Source organism: Hyperolius riggenbachi, chromosome 3 (genome assembly GCF_040937935.1).
Source record: "Hyperolius riggenbachi isolate aHypRig1 chromosome 3, aHypRig1.pri, whole genome shotgun sequence".
Classification (NCBI taxonomy): domain Eukaryota; kingdom Metazoa; phylum Chordata; class Amphibia; order Anura; family Hyperoliidae; genus Hyperolius; species Hyperolius riggenbachi.
Window position 1 is genome coordinate 15,498,425 of NC_090648.1, and position 20,619 is coordinate 15,519,043.

The window sequence follows — 20,619 nt, forward strand, 5'->3', positions numbered from 1 at the left end:
TCGTTGCTGCCTGGTAACTGCTCGTTGCTGCCTGGTAACTGCTCGTTGCTGCCTGGTAACTGCTCGTTGCTGCCTGGTAACTGCTCGTTGCTGCCTGGTAACTGCTCGTTGCTGCCTGGTAACTGCTCGTTGCTGCCTGGTAACTGCTCGTTGCTGCCTGGTAACTGCTCGTTGCTGCCTGGTAACTGCTCGTTGCTGCCTGGTAACTGCTCGTTGCTGCCTGGTAACTGCTCGTTGCTGCCTGGTAACTGCTCGTTGCTGCCTGGTAACTGCTCGTTGCTGCCTGGTAACTGCTCGTTGCTGCCTGGTAACTGCTCGTTGCTGCCTGGTAACTGCTCGTTGCTGCCTGGTAACTGCTCGTTGCTGCCTGGTAACTGCTCGTTGCTGCCTGGTAACTGCTCGTTGCTGCCTGGTAACTGCTCGTTGCTGCCTGGTAACTGCTCGTTGCTGCCTGGTAACTGCTCGTTGCTGCCTGGTAACTGCTCGTTGCTGCCTGGTAACTGCTCGTTGCTGCCTGGTAACTGCTCGTTGCTGCCTGGTAACTGCTCGTTGCTGCCTGGTAACTGCTCGTTGCTGCCTGGTAACTGCTCGTTGCTGCCTGGTAACTGCTCGTTGCTGCCTGGTAACTGCTCGTTGCTGCCTGGTAACTGCTCGTTGCTGCCTGGTAACTGCTCGTTGCTGCCTGGTAACTGCTCGTTGCTGCCTGGTAACTGCTCGTTGCTGCCTGGTAACTGCTCGTTGCTGCCTGGTAACTGCTCGTTGCTGCCTGGTAACTGCTCGTTGCTGCCTGGTAACTGCTCGTTGCTGCCTGGTAACTGCTCGTTGCTGCCTGGTAACTGCTTGTTGCTGCCTGGTAACTGCTTGTTGCTGCCTGGTAACTGCTTGTTGCTGCCTGGTAACTGCTTGTTGCTGCCTGGTAACTGCTTGTTGCTGCCTGGTAACTGCTCGTTGCTGCCTGGTAACTGCTTGTTGCTGCCTGGTAACTGCTTGTTGCTGCCTGGTAACTGCTCGCTGCTGCCTGGTAACTGCTCGCTGCTGCCTGGTAACTGCTCGCTGCTGCCTGGTATCTGCTCGCTGCTGACTAATAACTGCTTGCTGCTGCCTGGTAACTGCTTGCTGAGCACACAGCTCAACAGTCCGTGGAAAAGAGGCCTTAAACTTCGTGTTTGAGCACGCATACATTTTCTCATGCAAAGTACTTCTTCTTCTTGTTTGAAGGTTGAGGCACTTAGTCTATTATATATATAGATTGCTCATCCGAGGGCGTGTAATAGGGAAGATCAATGAGATGCAAATATTTCTGAGTTCATGCAGGTTTATGTAAATATGTATGCATCTTGGAGGTGAGAGAGACCTGGGTCCCCTGGGCTGTCATGTGGACCAGTGTTTGTGATTTTAAATTTAATTTTTTGCAGCTTCTACGTTGCGGTTGACAGGTGAGTGGTTAGGGAGGGGACCGTGTGGGAGATGTGCCTACACGGGGCGTCCCTGTTAAACGACGCAATTCACGATTGCGTCCACCCGAAGCCTCCCACCTGAATGCTAATCTATGTAATTCCTGCTAGGTATGGTACAGCAGGCAAAGGGTGTATGACAGTGCACCTGATTTGGCTGACAAGCGTCTGCTGGCCAGATAGAGGCAGGATATTGCTCTGACTGGAAGTTAGCAATTGTGTTTGTTGCAGTTGGCATTCAGTTTAGAGGTGGTGGGGTGAGTTCCCTGGAGGTGAGAGGTCCAGGGCTTGCCCGCACTTCCCTCTAGGTGTCGCATGGTGGTTTGGGGGCCCCAGTGAGTGAGAGAGACCTGGGGCCCATGGGCTGTCATGTGGACCAGTGTTTGTGATTTTAAATATATATAGATTGCTCATCCGAGGGCGTGTAATAGGGAAGATCAATGAGATGCAAATATTTCTGAGTTCATGCAGGTTTATGTAAATATGTATGCATCTTGAAAATGGACCAATCCAGTCCCGCCCAGGATTAAATGGGTTGGTCCATTTTCAAGCTACATAATCCTGCAGGAACTGGGAAATACTTACGTCACTAATCATCCCTAGTGTGGAAGCTCACTGCCCCAAACTATCTCTGCTAGGTGGAGGGTTATCCACATAACTGCTTCTTCTGTGTGTCAGGTACTCTGGCAGCAAGATCTCTGCGTTCTGAGTTCCCAGCTCTGCCCACCTGCTGCAACCATTACCAGAGGCTCCTCCCCCTGCTGGATTCCTCTATCTCTCAGGTACTCTGGTGGTGAGATCTCTGTGCACCGGAGTTCCCAGCTCTGCCCACCTGCTGCACCCATTACCAGAGGCTCCTCCCCCTGCTGGATTCTTCTATCTCTCAGGGGCTCTGGTGGTGAGATCTCTGTGCACCTGAGTTCCCAGCTCTGCGCACCTGCTGCACCCATTACCAGAGGCTCCTCCCCCTGCTGGATTCCTCTATCTCTCAGGGGCTCTGGTGGTGAGATCTCTGTGCACCTGAGTTCCCAGCTCTGCCCACCTGCTGCAACCATTACCAGAGGCTCCTCCCCTGCTGGATTCTTCTATCTCTCAGGGGCTCTGGTGGTGAGATCTCTGTGCAACTGAGTTCCCAGCTCTGCACACCTGCTGCTCCCATTACCAGAGGCTCCTCCCCCTACTGGATTCCTCTATCCCTCAGGGGCTCTGGTGGTGAGATCTCTGTGCACCTGAGTTCCCAGCTCTGCACACCTGCTGCTCCCATTACCAGAGGCTCCTCCCCCTGCTGGATTCTTCTATCTCTCAGGGATCTGGTGAGGAGATCTCTGTGCACCTGAGTTCCCTGCTCTGCCCACCTGCTGCACCCATTACCAGAGGCTCCTCCCCCTGCTGGATTCTTCTATCTCTCAAGGATCTGGTGAGGAGATCTCTGTGCACCTGAGTTCCCTGCTCTGCCCACCTGCTGCACCCATTACCAGAGGCTCCTCCCCCTGCTGGATTCTTCTATCTCTCAGGGGCTCTGGTGGTGAGATCTCTGTGTACCTGAGTTCCCAGCTCTGCACACCTGCTGCACCCATTACCAGAGGCTCCTCCCCCTGCTGGATTCTTCTATCTCTCAGGGGCTCTGGTGGTGAGATCTCTGTGCACCTGAGTTCCCAGCTCTGCACACCTGCTGCACCCATTACCAGAGGCTCCTCCCCCTGCTGGATTCCTCTATCTCTCAGGGACTCTGGTGGTGAGATCTCTGTGTACCTGAGTTCCCAGCTCTGCACACCTGCTGCACCCATTACCCAAGGCTCCTCCCCCTGCTGGATTCCTCTATCTCTCAGGGACTCTGGTGGTGAGATCTCTGTGCACCTGAGTTCCCAGCTCTGTACACCTGCTGCACCCATTACCAGAGGCTCCTCCCCCTGCTGGATTCTTCTATCTCTCAGGGGCTCTGGTGGTGAGATCTCTGTGCACCTGAGTTCCCAGCTCTGCACACCTGCTGCAACCATTACCAGAGGCTCCTCCCCCTGCTGGATTCTTCTATCGCTCAGGGGCTCTGGTGGTGAGATCTCTGTGCACCTGAGTTCCCAGCTCTGCACACCTGCTGCACCCATTAACAGAGGCTCCTCCCCCTGCTGTATACCTCTATCTCTCAGGGACTCTGGTGGTGAGATCTCTGTGCACCTGAGTTCCCAGCTCTGCCCACCTGCTGCACCCATTACCAGAGGCTCCTCCCCCTGCTGGATTCTTCTATCTCTCACGGGCTCTGGTGGTGAGATCTCTGTGCACCTGAGTTCCCAGCTCTGCACACCTGCTGCACCCATTAACAGAGGCTCCTCCCCCTGCTGGATTCTTCTATCGCTCAGGGGCTCTGGTGGTGAGATCTCTGTGCACCTGAGTTCCCTGCTCTGCACACCTGCTGCACCCATTACCAGAGGCTCCTCCCCCTGCTGGCTCCTCCTATCTCTCAGGGGCTCTGGTGGTGAGATCTCTGTGCACCTGAGTTCCCAGCTCTGCCCACCTGCTGCACCCATTACCTGAGGGTGCGCACTGATATCTCTGCTCCCCATGTGTAGACACAGAAGTGGGAGAGTGATCAGGGCGGTTGCTGCGGATCTAGGATGACTCCTCCCCCTTACCCGATGAAGAGGCAGTGAGCTGACAGCTTCGGTGTATGAATGCCATTACCATACATAATGCGGATGTTTCTGGGTCATCCCACACGTGACTTCTGTGTTTTGTGCTCTCAGCTTCTTGTAAGTGAGTCACGCTGGAATAGTCGGAGTGTTTTGTGTGAAACATCCCTGCAGGGCAGGTGAGATGGGGAAAAGATGGCCTGCGCAGGTTAACCCTTTCTGAGGATCCGGACACAAGCAGGCTGCATGCAGAACAGCTTCCATGGAAGCACCCAGAAATCTGAGATCCATACAGGTGTCACCCCCACTTACTGATGGTATCCCACACTGATGACTTGGGTCATCGTATTGTAAATCCCGCAGTGGGGCCCACTCCTCTCCTCCCTCCCCTCTCCATAGAACAGGACAGGGTACTGAGCTGTGTGTCTGTAAAGCTTAAAGGACCACCAACGTAAAAAATTGTAAAATTTAAAATACATGGAAACACACACAAATAAAAAGTATGTTTCTTCCAGAGTAAAATGAGCCATAAATTACTTTTCTCCTATGCTGCTGTCACTTACAGTAGGTAGAAGAAATCTGACAAAACCAACAGGTTTTAGACTAGCCTATCTCCTCATGGGGGTTTCTCAGCACAGCTTTTATTCTTTATAAAGATATTCCCTGAAAAGGATTTATACACAGATGCTGGCCAGCTTTCCTACTCGCTGCACACATCTTTGGCAGTTGGATGGAGCAACTGTCATTTACTAAGTGCTTTTGAAAATAAAGAAAACCCTGAGAATCCCCCATGATAATATGGCTTAGTCCAAAACCTGTCGGTAATGTCAGATTTCTACTACCTACTGTAAGTGACAGCAACATAGGATAAAAGTAATTGATGGATCATTTTACTCTGGAAGAAATGTACTTCTTATTTGTATATTTTTACATATATTTTAAATATTACGATTACGAGTGGTCCTTTAATCAGGCTTACTGTTTCTCCTACTGCTGCCTGATTTGGCGTGATGTTTAGGTATTGAGGAGGGGGGGCATGGACAGGACTCTGGGAGGATTGCAGCTTGCCGGTGTGGAGGTCTGTGAGGCTGAACGGTGCTGGAGTCAGGCCTCCTGGCCATTATATGACCTCCGCTAAGCCAGGCAGTCACTTCTGCGCTGGCCTGGCAGGTGTTTGGTTCTACAGCGAGGCTTCCATCGTACATCAGCGTCTTCTACAAATAAACGCGCCCAGCGCTGAGGGGGGAGGAGATTCTGTCCCCAAACAAACTATCCCAGTATATAAACATCATGAAATCTATAATAAACATCTGTGCCTCCTAAAGGGAACCCGAGCCAAAGCTCAGGCTCAACAAGTGATGTATAAAGAGAGGGGAGCCTCAGGATTCTATTGAGCCTTCCCTCAGTGCTCTGATGCCCCCCCCCCACTTAGTCAGCGTGGCCCCCTCTACATCGGGGCCTTGCATGCGCAGTAGCATGTGACTTACTGCGCATGAACGGCAGGTGTGCTCACGAGGCTACTGCGCAGCCATGCCGAGGAGGAGGAGCTGTGCGGCCCGAAAGGATTATGGAGAATGCCTTGTCGCTAATCTTCCGTTGGGGGGGGGGGGATTCGCGCTCAGAGAGGAGGGACATTGGAGCACTGAGGGAAACCTCAATAGGACCCTGAGGCTCCGCTCTCTTTAGGTAATGATCTCATTTTGCACCTGAGCTTTGGCTCTGGTACACTTTCACCACTTTGACCCTAGGCCTGTTCTAATCTTATGTACCAGAGCAGTGGTGACATTTTAGCTGTTATTATTATTATTATTGATATATAAAGCTATGCCCCTATTTAATCAGCAATAACTTTTTCACTACTTATGGCACCTTAGTGATCTATACATCGTATTTTTTATGTGGGGGGGGGGGGGGGGTTTACACTCCAGAAATACTTTATTTCCTATACATTTTGAGGGAGAAAAAATGAAAAAATACAGCTTTTTTGTTGTCACCAATTGCAGTTTGAAAATAAACTGGGCCACTCTAGGAAAAGGCTTTCTAATGTATCCCCTTTATTTTAACACTTGAATTTCTGTGTGTTGCAGCAGCAAAGATATTTTATCTTGAAATAAAGGTTTTTTTTTTCCTTTCAAGAGAACCTGAACTAAAAATAAAAAGTCAAAACAACCATACACAGGTCATACTTACCTCCTGTGTAGTCTACTCCTTAATCTCTTTCCCCTCTCCTGCGCCCCATTTGTCCTTTGTGATCAATGGAATTCTCCGTCCTCCATTTTAAAAATGCCCATTACCCCATAACAGCTTCCTGGTCAGCACACTGTTACACTGTAATATCACCCACTTGAGCCATAGGGAAACATGGACATTACCTTACACATTCAGTTGTAACTGACAACTGCTGATATATAACTGACAGCAACTGGTATATTTCAGTTCTGACAAAATCTAGTCAGAACTGAAAGGGATCACTGTAAGAAGCAAATGGTGAACTTCTGAGAGGAACTGACGGAGAGGTTAGTAGGTAATATTCATTTGCAGCTACGTCATGTGTTTATTTTAAATAAGTAGCAGTAGGGTATTGTACCGTGTTAGCCATCAGTAAAAGCAAGAAGTTTTAAATCAGGATGATACACTTTATTGGCTAACTAAAAATGAATAAAAATAAGCAAGCTTTCGGCCTTGCAGCCTTCGTCTGGTTTACATCCTGTTAGTTTGCAGGCTGGTGGTACAGACAGCTTATATACATGCAACATCAAAAGGGAAAACAGATATTTTTTTTCAAGCATAAATACATGTCATTAAGATGCCTTAATTCAAACAGAACATCTAAATGGGGTTAGAGGTTGTAAGCTGAGATAAGGATCCTTGTTTACTCCATGCTCACAGACATGGGATTAGGATTGACCCAGAGGTATCGTAAATTCTTAGTTCACAAGTTCAGGTATAATGGCTGAGAAAGTTCAAATATCATCAGCCTCATACCAATATAAAAAGTTTTTGTCCTTATTCAAACCGTTCTGCACAGCTTTGAACCAATTTATAAATTTTGTTTCTGCTATTAAAGCGGAATATAACCCTGCATTTCAGCTTTGCTCTAAAATATTATTTACAGCATATTATATGCAAAAAGCATTTTTTTTACTAGACCATCATTGGAAGGGTTAAACACAGAAGTTTAAAGTTCTGTGGAGAGATATGCAGAAGTTCAGATTGTTACATTCTATTTAGTTATATGTATCTATTGAGAAATGTTACACACTCTTTGGCTGTCCTCCAAGCTCCTTTTTCAGTCAGAGAGATAAGTCACATTCAACACTTAGATACATTTATGTAAACAAAATGTATCTCTTTCAGCTTCGGATGCGTCTGCAGAAATCTCCAGGAACTTTAAAGCCCTGTGTAACCCTTCCAATGCTGGTCTAGTAAAAAAAAAAATGCTTTTTGCATATAATATACTGTAAATAATGTTTTAGAGCAAAGTTGAAATGCTGGGTTATATTTCGCTTTAATCGATCATTTGACGTTTTGAAGCCGCCCTTCAGGGCAGTGACACGAAGATCATCCATGCTGTGTCCGTTGGACCGAAAGTGTGTAGCAACAGGAAGTTCAGATCTGAAATCCCAGTTGCTACTCACTTTCGGTCCAACGGACACAGCATGGATGAACTTCGTGTCACTGCACTGAAGGGCGGCTACAAAACGTCAAATGATCGATTAATAGCGGAAACAAAATGTATGAATTGGTTCAAAGCGGTGGAGAAGGGTTTTAATAAGGACAAAAACGCTGCGAGGGCACCGATCAGCTACAGGGGGCTGAGGGAAGCCCCAGGTGAGTAAAACTTAAAGGATACCAAAACTGACATGTGTCATAATGAGATAGACATGGGTATGTACAGTGCCTAGCACACAAATAACTATACTGTGTTCCTTTTTTTCTTTCTCTGCCTGAAAGAGGTAAATATCAGGTATGTAAGTGGCTGACTCAGTCCTGACTCAGACAGGAAGTGACTACAGTGTGACCCTCACTGATAAGAATTTCCCCCTTTTTTATCTCTTTCTTGCTCTCAGAAGCCATTTTCTTCTAGGAAAGTGTTTTATAGTTGGAATTTCTTATCAGTGAAGGTCACACTGTAGTCACTTCTTGTCTGAGTCAGGACTGAGTCAGCCACTTACATACCTGATATTTAACTCTTTCGGGCAGAGAAAGAAAAAAAGGAACACAGCATAGTTATTTGTGTGCTAGGCACTGTACATACCCATGTCTATCTCATTATGCCACATGTCAGTTGTGGTATCCTTTAAAACTTCTTTATTTTAAATAATTTTACTCGCTTCAGGTTCCCTTTAAAGTGTATACTTGCCCATAGGCAGCGGAAAGTGGCTGCGCGCGTACATGTGTACATGCATGCGCACGTGTGCACCCCTCATCCCCACAGATCATCTCTCCTACAAAACTCATCTTTCAAAATGTCTGTTTTGCAGGAAATGGTTAAGAAGTCCTTAATTGTCTAACCATCAGGAAAAATGCAGCGACTGTCGCCATTTTTTTAGAAGTAGACCTGTAGGGCTATTCACCCACGGGTAATGTGTAACCCACTGTGCGCATAGTACACTGATTATTTTGTGTGTAGCATTGTGTTGTAGTATTCTGAGATCCCCTCCAGTATTGGGCAAGGCAACCCTGTGCGAGGGGCTCCCGCCATGCCAGGCTGGGGTGGCAGGATGTCCCGCAGACATCGCTGGGAGAGGGAAGGGGTATGTAAGGAGAGCGGGGGATGGAGGGGTCTCTATCAGTTATATTCCAGTTTCCTGCTCTATGATCCCATCCCAGATCTGAGTCACCCCACAGAGGAAACCCCCCCTCTTCCTGCCCCTCTGCACGGCCTTCTGTCTCTGGGCCCAGATATTATTCATAGGTGTGGCCCACACTGCCCCTGGGGGAGGGGAGGGGGCTTTCTCCAACGCCTATCCTCCGTTACTTGTTTCCCTCCCTCTCAAAATTCAAATTTAGAAAAAAATTGTAAAAAAATGTAGCCTTATTGGCAGCACCAAAACAGACAGCAACTGCCACAGTCTCTGAAATCAAAGCAACAAGAGCTTTATTGGCACGACCAAGATGCGTACTCAGTACTTCCTCTCTGCTCTAAAAGACACGCAACAGCATAATCACCTTTAAAGAAAAACATTTATTTGTTACAGCTGATACAAATCCTGCAATATAGCTGCAGCATGTCTACTTCCTGCTTTCATGGAAGCAGACATAGGGTTAACATCGTGTGTTTACAAATTAGCTGCTCTGCTGAGGCAGCCAGCTGACAAAGTTGAGCGATCAAATTCCAGTGGTGATTAGACACACATGAGGGGGGATTAGACAGGCTAAACTCTCTAAATACATACAGGGTGCATTGCGCTCTGTGTTCCTTCTGTCCTGTGCAAGAGTTCAGGTCTGTCTTACCCCTTCCTTCCGCCTTCCATAACATTCTCGGGGGGTTGGGGCCTTCGGCACAATTTTCCTACCCGCAGTCCTGTTTTGGCATCTATACGCTAACATTTTTAAAATCCTCACACACTTTCAGCCAGCTAAATTTTTGATAATCTGCATGGGGGTGATAGGAAGGCTGTCATATTTATGTCTGTTTAAACAATGCAGATTGCCTGGCTGTTCTGCTGATCATGCCTCTAATACTTTTAGCCATAGCCCCCGAACAAGCATGCCGCAGATGAGGGGTTTCTGATATTATTGTCAGATCTGACAAGATTAGCTGCATGCTTGTTTCTGGTGTTGTTCAGACACTACTGCAGCCAAATAGATCAGCAGGGCTGCCAAGCAACTGGTATTGTTTAACAGGAAATAAATATAGCAGCCTCCATATACCTCGCACTTAATATGCGATATACATTTTACTTGGGCTAGACTCGTTGTTGGGTGGTGTAAGCACACTTATAACTATCTGGGACACCTGCCATGTGTATGTATGTATGTGTGTGTGTGTGTATGTATCTATCTATCTATCTATCTATCTATATATCTATATATCTATATATATATATATATATATATATCGGTGGGAAGCTTGGCGCTCGTGCTTCCTGCGATGGCGCGATCTGCAGCGGCAGAAGTGAGACAGCAGCTCATGAAAGGTGTTGATTGATGCAGAGTGAAGCAGACTATCTCCTGTAGATGCTGCATTGAGGGTGAGGATGGGCTGAGCGTAGGAGGGGGGCTCCAGGAATAGAGTCCGGTGGGGCTGGGCGGCAGCTGGTAGGGTGTGGGCGCTCTCCGCACGCGCCTGCAGGGCTGACGTATCTCAGCGATTCGCCTTCAGCTGGAGGCCGCTCAATCGCTGCTTTCCAATGTGTGAGGGAATTAACCCTTCAAGATCCTGCGCAAACAAATGCTAGAGGGACTATTGTAAAAATAACGTAAAAAATATATATTTTTTTCTTAACTATATTCATTTATGGATGATTTAGTCAGTGTTTGCCCATTGTAAAATCTCTCCTCTCCCTGATTCACATTCTGAAAATTATCACTGGTGGTGACATCTTTACTACTGGCAGGTGCTGCTCTGCAGAATGTTTGACTACTGAGAGCTCTGAAGTCAGTAGAAAATATACTTGATCTCCCAGAATGTTCTGGGAGGAGAATTTCGTATAGCTAAGCAGCCTAGGTTAATCCCCGTGGGGGGGTTGTTACATACCAATATACAGCTATATATAGATATAGGAAGTGTTTCTGATACTGAAACCAAAAATAATACCGTATAATTGGGTATCCTGAATAATTTATTGCATTCTACTATATGTCACTACAGGGCCTCTTTAAGGTGGTTATACACTTATACATGGCTATGAGACCCCCTATGCAATTGCCTACAGCCACACCCCTTATTAAAGTGGACCTGAACTCTTGCACTGCACAGAAGGAAAACAGAGAAATGCACCCTGTATGTACTTAGAGAGTTTAGCCTGTCTAATTCCCTCTTATCTGTGACTAATCACAAGTTGTTATTAGATTCCTCAGCTGTATCAGCTGCCTGCCTCGGCAGAGAGTTAATTGGTAAAAACAGGATGTTAACAATATGTCTGCTTCCATGAAAGCAGGAAGTAGACACACTGCAGATTTATTGCAGGATTTGTGTATCCGCTGTAACAAAGACATGTTTTTCTTTAAAGGCTATGTTGCTGTTGTGTATCTTACAGAGCAGAGTGTAAGTCCTCAGTTCAGGTCTGCAGTCAATAATTTGGTTTGATTTTTGCCATAAATTACAATTGTGCAGCCATGCTGAGGCATCGATCTATCGCGGTTTGGCAGATGTGATCACGGCGTATGAGCACCCTTTTATATGTGCAGTACGCTTTCATTATAGAGTTTAGCCCCTCATCCCCCTTACTATATATACAGTATTCAAAGCAGTTATTCTTTTCCTGTACTGATAGTACACTAGCTGCGGTGTGTGCTGGTAGCTAAGTGCCTCTGAGATCTTCCCCACTGCCTCTGAAGAATTTCCGCCACTCCCCTCTTGCTGCAATGTATCCCTCTGCTCTCCTCTCTGGGCAAAGTTTAGCAAATACTGAGGACAAATACTGAGTCTCTGCTGTCTAACAAGACCTGTAAGTGTTTTATCTCTGCACTCGGCCGCTGACCTGTCGGTTACTGCGTTGAACTGACGGCTGTTGAGAATGCTGAGTGAAGAGGGGGATCCGTGTCTCCATTAGATAGGCCTAGGATACTCAAAAATTAAATTGATCTATTTAAAACGGACCTGAAAATTCCTTTGTTACAGCTGATATAAATCCTGCAATTAATCTGCAGTGTGTCTACTTCCTGCGTTCATGGAAGCAGACATAGGGCTAACATCCTGTGTTTACAAATTGGCTGCTCTGCCATGGCAGTCAGGTGACACGGGGGAGATCAAATTACGACTTGGGATTAGTCACAGATGAGGGGGGATTAGACAGGCTAAACTCTCTGAATACATGCAGTGTGCATTCCTCTGTTTTCCTTCTGTCCTGTGCAAGAGATCAGGTCCACTTTAAATAAAACCTGCTTGGAGAAAGAGAAACTGCTTCCGTTCGGTGTCCTCACACAGCAATAAGGGACTCAACATCGCAAAGATGCCTCCAGGGAGAAGGTTCTGAGTCCTGAGTCATCTTCCTGTCAAGTCCTCCTACTATCTGATTCCCCCTCCGCTTCCTCACCGCCGCCCGTCACACCGGATTCCACAGATAAAACAAGATGGCCGCTTCCTCTGACTTATGTCGTATTTTGCTCATTTCTTTGGTCACTTTGTATATGGCGAGATTCATTTAAAAGTAATGTTTTCTGTTTTTTTTTTATTAATTTTTCTTTATTCAATATACCACCCCCCCTCCCCCCCAAAAAAAACAAACGAACAAAACAAAAGCAACAAAAAAAACGTTTTTTTTTTTAACATTTGTCTATACTGCCCTTGCAATATTACTGCTTTGACTGTTTCACCCTTAACCAGGCAGCAAGTACCCCGCAAAAACAAAACCACACAATTGGGAAGTCATAAATGATAGGATAGAGAAAATGAGGGGAGTGGAACCAACAATCAAAAAATAGTTTACAAAAATATCAAAAAGACTTTAGTAATCCAAAAACACACTATTGGGAAGCCTGGCACATGAATAGGCAGAGTGCCCCCTAAATATAATTATGCAGTGGTCCCCCAAAATTATAATTAGGCAGCTCTTCTAAAAAACAATAAATCTCAAAACCTAATTAGGCAGAGATCCCCTTTAAAGAGAACCCGAGGTGTGTTTAAAGAATATTATCTGCATACAGAGGCTGGATCTGCCTATACAGCCCAGCCTCTGTTGCTATCCCAAACCCCCCTAAGGTCCCCCTGCACTCTGCAATCCCTCATAAATCACAGCCATGCTGTGAGGCTGTGTTTACATCTGTAGTGTCAGTCTCAGCTGCTCCCCCGCCTCCTGCATAGCTCCGGTCCCTGCCCCTGTCCCTTCCCTCCAATCAGCAGGGAGGGAAGGGATGCAGGCGGGGACTGGAGTTCTGCAGGAGGCGGGGAGAGCAGCAGACTGACACTTTAGAGATAAACACAGCCAGCTCTGACAAGCTGTTTGTCAGCAGCATGGCTGTGATTTATGAGGGATTACATAGTGCAGGGGGACCATAGGGGGGTTTGGGATAGCAACAGAGGCTAAGCTGTATAGGCAGATCCAGCCTCTGTATGCAGATAATATTCTTCAAACCCACCTCGGGTTCTCTTTAAACCTCCAAGTGATTTAAAGTGGATCTAAGCTCAGAATTGCCTCTTTGCTCTAAAATATTAGGGACAGTATGAAAACAATCATGGAGAAAGAATTCTTTGTTACGATGCACAGAAATCCAAAAAGAAAGCCATAAAAATGTACTGGATGAACTTTCGGGGAGCAAGGGAAGGGTTAAAGGAAACCAGAGAGGGGGGGGGGGGGGTAGTTTTGGACATACCTGGCGCTTCCTCCAGCCCCATTCACATGGATCGCTCCCACGCCGCCATCCTCCGCTGCCTGCCTGCAGCTCCGGTATCGGGTCCCCAAACTGCCTCCAGTCGCGGCCAGTCTGCGCAAGCGGAAGTGCGCTCTTTACGCATCTTTCCTGCAGCCGCCAGAGAGATATGTAGAGGGTGCACTTCTCTTGCGCAGACTGGCCGCGACTGGAGGAAGTTACAGGACTCGGTACTGGAGCTGCAGGAAGCAGCGAACGGCGGCGTGGGAGTGATCCGTGCGGATGGGGCTGGAGGAAGTGCCAGGTATGTATAAAACTTTCCCCCCTCCCCCATCTCTGGTACACTTTAAAACATCTGTCTTTTCCTACTGGTTAGGTTATGTTACACTCAACCGTAGCTAAATAAACAAACACAGCTCAGTGCAGCTGATTTCTACACCATTTCTATGTGGAATGAACACTTTTCAGTCTGTTCTTTGCAAGAGCTCGGGTTCACTTTAGGCATCGCCCCCCCTCCACAGTGCGGAATGTTTTTTAGTTTTTGTTTTTTTTCACTACCACAAATATTATTTGATATTTTCAATCTGCAGGTAATAATACACAAGAGACTATAGGACAGCAGATTATCCACCGTTTACAAGAAAGTGAAAATGATCTCATTCTGCGTCCGCATGCAGCAATAAGGAAATCGAGGTTATAAATACGCCTTCAGGGAAACAAACAAGTCCCGAGTCATCTCCACCAATTTACTCTTCCTCATTCCTGATGCACCTTTTCCCCGCCGCCCGTCCGACCGGATTCCACAAGTAAACACGACGGCGTGTACCTCGGACGCCAGTCCTGCTTGTTTTTTTTAGTCATTTCTGAAGCCGCTTTTTTCATGGCGAGGATAAACTTGAAAGTAATTTTTATTTATTTTGTTTGGTATTAAAATGTATATTTTAGCATTTTTCTATAGTGGCCATCAATTCTTACTTATGACGGTTTCACACTCCGTTGCAGCGTCTCCAAATGCGTACGTGCAAAATAGGCGCCACAGAAATACAGGCCCCGGAAAGAGAATATCTGTAAGGCCTTGTTCACATTACAAATTGCCCGCACAATCGCAAGTGCTTAGCGTTTTTGTGAGCTCTTTTGAGAACGATTTTTCCCCTTCACTTTCAGAGCGATTTGCGCTTCGGTAAGCACTTTTGTCCAGCGGTTTTTTTTTTTGTTGTTGTTTCTTTTTTTCTTCTTCCTGACGTCCCTCGAGAAGTGAACTCTTTGACCTGAAACTGAGTAAATACAATGTATTTATTCTTCAAAGACGCTGGTGAAATCGCTTTTCAAAAGGGATTTTTCAAGCACTTTGCGATTTCCCTATACTGTGTATTAAAGCGCAAACGCTCAGGAATTATTGCAGGAGCCGCGTTTGCGATTGGAGAGAAAGCTCGTCGCTCATGTGAGAACACTCGCATAGAGCCCTCTTCCACTAGCATTGCATTGCGTTATCACTGTAAAAGTCGCTCCAGAAAGCGATTGCAATTTGCGATTTCCAAATCGAATCACTATAGTGGAAAATACTTCTCATGATTTCTATGATAAAGTAGCAACCTTAGCGGTTTGCGATTCAGCGGTGCAGTGGAAAAAGGCCCATAGAGCTACATTGCAGAAGCGCTTTTAGTGCCCTTTTCCACTAGCGGCGTTTGCGATGCTGAATCGCAAAATCGCAAACCGCTAGTGATTTTGAAATCGCTACGGTTTGCTTTTTAACATGGGAATTGCGGTAGGTAATTTCCACTACCGCGATTCGTTTTTGACTCAAACGCGATCGCACCGTGGAGCGATCTTTGCCGCGATTTTGCTATGCAGCGCATTGCATAGCAAAATTTTGAACACAATCGCCGGGAAGTTTCCTGCATTTGCGATTCAGCAATCGCTAGTGTTTAGCGCGAACGCTAGCGATTGCTAGTGGAAAAGGGCCCAAGTGATTTTAAAAATCGACAGCGCTTGAAAAAAAAAAAAGGCGGAAACACTCTTAATGTGAAAAAGCCCTAACATTACCAATATTCTACTATTGGGGAGTGAGAATTCTGATAGTAAAATAATCTGTAAAGTTTTTAGATATTTTACTATCTCTAAACCTAACCCTGCTCTCTCCCCCTATCAATGCCTAACTGACCCTCAACTGATGTGTAACCCCAAAAACCCTCCCCACCCCCCACAATCCCTAACTGACCCCCTCACAGGTGCCTAACCCTAAAAAACCACTCCCTGAACCTATGCCTAACCGTACCCATCCCCCTCATCCCCCACAGGTGCCTAACCCTAAGGGCCCATTCACACTTGTGCTTTTTCAGAGTGATTTCAGAAGTACTGAAAATCGCTAGCGATTTGAAAAACGTGTGTAGATTGAAAGTATATGAAAGTGTTCTCATCTAAGCAATTTGCGATCTGCTGAAACACAAACGTGTGTCCTGCAGCGTTTTCTGAGCGATTCTGGAGCGATTCTGCAGGCTAAATTGAACTAGAAATCACAAAATGCTAATCGCTGCAAAAACGCTGGAAAAACGCTTTCTATACAGTTAAAAAACGCCAGAAAATCGCTCAGCGTTTGCGTTAGCGTTTAGCGATTTCTAGTGTGACTGTACCCTTAAAGAGAAACTCCGACCAAAAATTGAACTTTATCCCAATCAGTAGCTGATACCACCTTTTACGTGAGAAATCTATTCCTTTTCATAAACAGACCATCAGGGGGCGCTGTATGACTGATATTGTGGTGAAACCCCTCCCACAAGTAACCCCTCCCACAAGAAAAGTTCGAACTTTTGTGGGAAATAGCGGTTTACAGCTGTTTCCAACTGCCAAAAACCAGGCAGGAGCTACATCACCTGCCAGCAGTAAAATGTTCACTGGAGTTCCTCTTTAAAGACCACCCCCTGAAACTATGCCTAACCCTAATCATCCCTCCCCCTCATGATCCCTAACTGACACCCTCACAGATGCCTAACCCTAAAAGACAAGCAATATTGCCTGGCAAGCAATATCTCCCTCTGAACATAGAACTCTCAGTAACAAACATTCTGTACAGATCACCTGACAAGACTAAACAGGTCACCACCAGGGATAAAAATGTAGATCAGGGAGAGGAGAGGTTTTACAATGGGCAAACACTGACGAAATAATCTGTATATGAATATTGTAAAAAATAAGCAATTTTATTCATTACATTATTGTCACTACAGTTCCTCTTTCAGTTTTCAGAGTTGGAATGCTATGTATCTCTTATGGACCGAGCTGAAGATGCGATTATTCAGCACAGAATCCAGCGCTGTGCAGGAGTCGGGGAAAGGGGGGGGGGGGGGGGGGTGCAGGGCGATATCTGGGATAATTTTAGCTGGAGCGGAGCCTTGAGTCGGTCCCTGCGGAGGGTGTGATGTATGGATTGTGTAGAATTCCCGTCCTCGCCCTTTCTATATATAATCGCTGCAGCTGCTGGTCACTTATTGCTGATAACAGCTGTACAGAAATCCGCCTGGATGACACACGTATGTGGGGACGCAAGCAGGCGTGTGCGGGATATTTGTAATGGAAACAGAGGCGCCAGCAGAGTCAAAATTAATCATAGGTAAAAACAGATAAAAGTTGGGGGGCAAGAGTGGACTTACCTCCCCAGAACCAAACACAACCACTATGTATGGTTAAACAAGATTTAATTCGTACTCCAGAACAAATGCAACGCGTTTCGCGTGTCTCTAGCCGCTTCCTCAGGCAATAATACAGGTAGGAGTAACTCAGAAGTTGTGTAGCCAAGTACAGCGCCTCCTGTGCCTGATATTAGTCTCCATAGACCTTTCACGCAAACCAGGATATTACACCGCCCCTGAAAGCTGAGGAGACGCGGCGCACTCGCGATCAATAAGGGCTCGTTTCCATCTGCGCCATTTTAGCCGCGATTTTGGGAAGGCAGCGCAATGTGCGATCGCAGGGACATCAGAGAGCGCATAGACGGCACTGTCTGATGTTTCCATACATGTGCTGCGATTCACCACCGAATCTATCTCTGTCTACAAATACTGTTCATTTCTGGTGCTTCTCCTGAGAAATATTGGTCTGAAGGTGCATACACACATCCAATGTTGATTGGGCAATTACTGGCTTATTTTACCACTTCCAGGTAGTATGAGGGCCGACAGATTGTGAATACCGTGAGCAGATGGTGTAGGTAAGCTCTCATACTACACGGGAGTAGTAAAATTGGCCAATCAAAATTGCATGTGTGTGCCAGCTGTTACTTGGCCCATTTGTAGAGGGGGTCAACCAGATGCTAATGATTACATCGTGTGTTATTAGAACAGCTTCCTTCTGGAAAATGTTTTAGACTTACAAAAACTAAAGCTGGCCATACACTGGCCCGATTTGCCGCCGTTTCGACAGCAGATTCGATCACTGGGATAGAATCTGCTGCCAATCGTTCGCGCTACACGCCGAATTTCGATCCATTTCGTCCGATCCCGTCGATCGCTCCGTGAGGAAAATTACCGTCGATCTCCCGCGGGTAGGGAGCGCGTCGCTAGCGGCGTTCGAGTGTCCGACGACCGACGCAATGGAGCCGCATACATTACCTGCTCCACCGGCGCGACTACCCCCGGTCACCGCTGCTCCGTGTCCGCGCTGGTCTCCGGCATGCTTCAGTTCCTCCTGCCCGGCAGGAAGTTTAAACAGTAAAGGACGCTCTACTGTTTAAACTTCCTGCCGGGCAGGAAGAAGTAAAGCATGCCGGACCTGGAGACCAGAGCGGAGAACACAGCGGAGACCTGGGGACTGGAGTCGCGCCGGCGGAGCAGGTAATGCATGCAGGCGGGGGGAGCGGCGGCAGCACCACCACCACCACCACCACAGATTGTGAACGGTTTCAGGCTGAAATGCTAAGTGGTCATGTTGGTTAGGAGTGTGTGCAGTGCAATGTATGTGGGAATGGAATGTTCTGTTGTTTTGCTTTTGCTGCAAAATTGCACTTTAGAATTTCGTCGTACAATTTTGGTTGTTGCAATGACAATAAAGATTTCTATTCTATTCTATTCTACATCTTGCAAGCAGATCATGTAGTATTTTTGGATTCCAGGAGTTGTCCAGGAGTTTCATTATATATATATATTTTTTAATCGTTAATGCTTTTAACGAGTGTTAATAATCTGCGTTCTTGGCAATCGATTTTCCGATTTTGGCCATGATGTAATTGTTGTTGCAGAAGCTGTGATTTGGTCTTGGAAGAGTTAACTCCCCTGTGTAATATTTTGAATGTGAAACCTTATCCCCCCTCACCCCACCCATATGCAGCGTGCGTCACCGGCCCCCCTCTCCTCCAGGCTCCCCGGCCACTACGCCCAGCAGACTCTGACAGCCCAGCAAAGGTACAGAGGAGGCGGGGGGTGGGGGAGTGTATGGGGGGGGGGGGGGCTGTGCGGTCTCCTTATTGCTGACTGTATGCTTTCATACAAGCAGGTGTTTTTTGCAATGTTATGACTCGGAGAGGGACGGTCACTGATTTCCAGACACAGCTGGGGACAACGGCCGGGCCCTGGACAGCTGCTGGCCCTTACATGTGTCCTTGGACTTCAGTTTTGGACAAGTGCATGCTGGGATGTGTCAAAGTACCATTGGAAGCAGAAATATTTGCCCAGCCCTGCGCAGAACTCCGCGGCCAGCTTGTTTTCAGCTGTCAGTATGTTCCTTGAGTAGCTAATGTCAGATTAAACATTTCCAGGACAAGGACCTCTTCTCCGGCCACTTCCTGTCCCATGGACTGTCATTGCTCTAGGCTGCACTCTCCGTAGAGAGATCCAGTCTGTGCCCTGCCCCCTCGTAGACTGAACAGTAGAATGATGCAATCCAAGAAGGAATAGTGGCCTCACCCACAGAGCCTGGACTGGAGTGTAGTGATTGTTTTACTGCCTTTAAAGCATGAAAAGCATGAATCAGACACCACTAACTTCGTATGAATTGATGCAGAATAATATACATGCTACCCCCCCCCCCCTACATTAGAGTGTAAGCTCCTCTGGTGCAGAGACTGATGGGAATCTATCAGTGATCTCTGTACAGCACTGTGGTATATGTCAGAGCTATATAAATGTATAATAATAGTGTGTGACTGTGGTGAGGACATTAGAGTGTAAGCTCTTGTGGTGCAGAGACTGATGGGAATGGATCCGTGATCTCTGTACAGCACTGTGGAATATGTCAGAGCTATATAAATGTATAATAATAATAGTGTGTGACTGTGGTGAGGACAATAGAGTGTAAGCTCCTGTGGTGCAGAGACTGATGGGAATGGATCAGTGATCTCTGTACAGCGCTGTGGAATATGTCAGAGCTATATAAATGTATAATAATAGTGTGTGACTGTGGTGAGGACATTAGAGTGTAAGCTCTTCTGGTGCAGAGACTGATGGGAATCTATCAGTGACCTCTGTACAGCGCTGTGGAATATGTCAGAGCTATATTAATGTATACAGTATAAGTAGTTAGATACAGTGCTTTCTGTAGGCGGTGGTGGTTTATTGATTGCTCAGCCATTAGTGACAGAGGCAGGCTGGGTAATCATGCGGTCAGAGTGCGGTTTGCTGTCTGTATTCTCTCGCTGGCGGCGGTTGATGTTTGTGGAGCGTTTAGTCTCCTGCTTGGGGCTGATGGCCGTAATTTGGCCTCCATTTGCTTTAATCTCATTAATGATGGCGGAACAAAGCCTCGTACTGTTTTAGAAGCCTCTTACTATTCAGAGAATAGCTGAGCTCCGGTTTACTGACGTCTGTCAATAGATCTTATTGTCTTATTACTGGAATCGGTTCCTATAATGGCGCCAATTATCGGTTATCAAACAGTTAATGAGTAATGAGCAATAAACCCTGAAACCGGCTCGGCTCTGTTTGGCAAACATAAAGTGTGTAAGTAGCTGCAGGAAACGCGGCGAGACGCTCGCGGGCAGCTCAGGTGGAATTCAATGGCCTGTTATTGTTACTAGTAAGTGGTTTCATTACATCCTGTGATGACTTGAAAATTCCAGCAGGCATTTCCTATGGTAT

The 20,619-nt window shown here is 46.8% G+C and overlaps 1 protein-coding gene across 3 annotated transcripts in view; it reads left to right on the forward strand.

Moving 5' to 3' along the window:
* Window positions 1-20,619, forward strand: part of LOC137562503 (ephexin-1-like) — a 120,791-nt gene that overhangs the window by 27,947 nt on the left and 72,225 nt on the right. The window contains exon 1 of one of the 3 annotated variants that reach the window (XM_068273901.1): window positions 18,881-18,948. The exons of 1 other annotated variant lie outside the window; for it this stretch is intronic. The gene's annotated coding sequence lies outside the window, so the exon portion shown is untranslated. Of the gene's footprint in view, window positions 1-18,880; window positions 18,949-19,234; window positions 19,471-20,619 lie in introns of those variants that run through there. One more of the 3 variants, XM_068273902.1, reaches the window with a different exon arrangement.